This window comes from Vombatus ursinus, unplaced genomic scaffold (assembly GCF_900497805.2).
Source record: "Vombatus ursinus unplaced genomic scaffold, bare-nosed wombat genome assembly UNPS02014874.1, whole genome shotgun sequence".
Taxonomy (NCBI): domain Eukaryota; kingdom Metazoa; phylum Chordata; class Mammalia; order Diprotodontia; family Vombatidae; genus Vombatus; species Vombatus ursinus.
The window spans coordinates 2,118,709-2,121,390 of record NW_020954652.1 but is presented as its reverse complement, the minus strand read 5'-3'; the positions used below and the strand labels follow the sequence as shown (position 1 = coordinate 2,121,390).

At 40.9% G+C, this 2,682-nt stretch overlaps 1 long non-coding RNA gene across 1 annotated transcript; it reads right to left on the bottom strand.

The window, feature by feature from the left end:
* Positions 1 to 496: 496 nt before the first annotated feature.
* Positions 497 to 2,018, bottom strand: LOC114028291. The gene is made up of 2 exons (XR_003567345.1): positions 1,725 to 2,018; positions 497 to 1,205 (listed from the first exon to the last, which is right to left on the bottom strand). It is a non-coding gene; the product is annotated as an uncharacterized LOC114028291 (long non-coding RNA).
* Positions 2,019 to 2,682: the final 664 nt, after the last annotated feature.

Here is a 2,682-nt window from a genome sequence, read left to right as displayed (position 1 = left end):
AGACTAGGATGGATATCTCTGGAATCATACCCATCTCTCCCCAAGAGAGATTTTGATTCCTCCCAAGAGGTAACAAAAGAAGCAGCCATAAGGGTAACCACTCTGTTCTCCCCTGAGAGAGGGTTATTAGCCTAGAATTATACCTTACCCCTACCCCAATATTGATGGACTAGGGCTGAGGTCAGCAAACTATGGCCTAAAGGCCAACTCCAGGAAGCCACTATTTTTGTGTGTCTCATGAGCCAAGAATGTGTTTTATATTTTTTTAACAGGCTTTACAAACACAGGTTGTGAGTTGAAGTTGGCCAGTGGGCCATAGTTTGCCAACCCCTGGTCTGGGAGGACAATTTTTTTTTTTTGAGTTCAAAAGCAACAAAGCTACTAGCTTCTTTGATCACTATGCCTTAAAGTGAAAGGGTACCCCAAGATTACACCTACTGGCTTGGCCCCTTCCCAGTAAATGACACTTACACAAAAGACCATGAGAAATACTGAATAAGAAGTAAATAAATTTATTCAAACATACAGCAAACAGAAATCAAAAAAGGTTATGTAGATTAGAGTATACTGCAGAAAAGTCATAGCATGTATTTTCCCAGAGAAAAATCTCAGCTCAATCAAGAGAGAGGCCCTCCAGGTTTACCCAAAGCAAGATTCCCTGAAATCTCTAGGGAGGCAAGTTGGAAATCAGTAACATGTTGGGGATCCATCTTTTCTACATATCTTCCACTTCCCAAAGTTTGTTGTTATTTTTTTTTTCTCCTCTGTCCCTGGGTCTCTCTCTCTCCAAAGACAGCCTGGAAACACATGTGTTTCTCTCAAAGAAAGAATGAAGAATATCTCTCCTCTCCAAAGCTCTGTAACCAACTCCTTCCCTTCTACTGGCATACAGTGTCAAGCCATCATTCTCATCACCAGTTTGGTCGATCTGCATAAACAGCAGCTAACAAAACATGTCAGGCTTGAAACTCTAGTTACATTTCCCAAACAGCTGGTCATTTTTGTTTTGTTTTAAGCCTCAAATGTTGGCAAGTGGCATCCAGGGTTGTCCCCAACCAGAATGTTCCTGATCACTGAGGGTGATTTAGTGTTGCAGTGTTTATGTCCTTTCACACATTCTGCATTTGACTGTTAAAACTTGCAGCCAATTCAGAACTCAGAAATGCTTCCTCTTTATTCACCACGTCCACTCAAGACTAAGAGGCCTAGAAGAAGGAAAAAAATAGCACTAGTTAGTCATTCATTTATTTGCAGAGACCATCAATTCAGAACTGAATGAGCTGTGAACCTTTAAGGAATGCTGGGCACCGATCTGGTCCAGTTCTCCTTGAAGGTTGTAGGTTGACTGTGAATGAGTGACCTCACAGGGCTAATTTAACTTCAAATAAGAGTGACCATGACCTGGACAATAAAAGTGGTAAACTCACGCTGGTTGAATTTAGGCTTTTAGTAGATCCCAGTGGACAAAGAAGCCAAGACTACCACAGAGATTTTCTCAAATCTCTTATGATTTCTTGCAAAGGAAGAAAAAGGGCTTTAAAGGTAGCAATTAAAGACAATATCATTGTCTCCACTCCCCATCCCCAATCAAATGCAATGATGCATTAGCTAATTACTAGTTACACATGTTAAGTACCTTCAAGAACAGAAGCTCTTACAACAGAAATCTTCATTTATGGTTATTCTCACACTAAAGGCACCTAGCACCAATTTCTTATGCATACCTGCCTATGAGGCCTGGGGGAGGTGATGTAAACCTTCACTTCTGATCCTGCCACACCTCATTATGAGGGTTCCTCAGGTGTGGTGAACGGTAAGGAAGCCATCTTCTGTTCTCCCTTTTGGAAAATCAGCTGAGGCAAATTCATAAGTAAAACATTTGTAGGTCTCTTTTGAAGCGCTCCCACCTTAGGGAGGCAAGGAGAGACAGGCAGTAGGCATCTAATAGGTGAGGGCAGGCAGGCAGCTGACCTGAAGTCTATTTCTGGGAAAATGGGACAGGGAAACCTTGTGCTTCAAATGATGTAAGAACTGTCATTTATATAATGTTTAAATAATTGTAATGATAATAGGATTATTCATTTAGAGCTGGAAGAGACCTTTACGATCCTGTTCAGTCCAACCTCCTCATTTTATAATTAGAGAAACTGGGGCCCAGATCAGTTAAATGAGCAGCCCTCGGCCGCACAGCTCGGGAGAGTCGGAAGCAAGAAATGTTCGACACAGGGTTAAAATTAAAGTCTTAGTGACTCAAATTTCAGCACTTTCTCCATTATACCCTCAACTGATAATAACACACCTGAAGTTCCTTTATAAACTTTATAATTCCTTATAATCTTTTACAAACTAACAGACAAATCCTTCTACTACAAAAACAAGCCCCTAAATATCCATTGACAAATTAACTGTACTGGAATTGGAGCCTCATTTCAGAAAATGTTGTTGCCCACAACCACTCAGATTGAGCCAGCATGGCACAGTAGGCAAGGCACTAGACTTCGAATCAGAAAAACTCAGATTCACACCCCATCTCAGCTACTTCTAGCTTTGTGACCACTGAGTAAATCCTTAGCCTATGTGTGCCTCAGTTTCCTTGTCTGTAAAATTAGGAGGATAAATTTGATGAAGGTACTTTCCAGCTCTAAATCTATGATCCTAGAATAATAGATCACTTATAAGGAC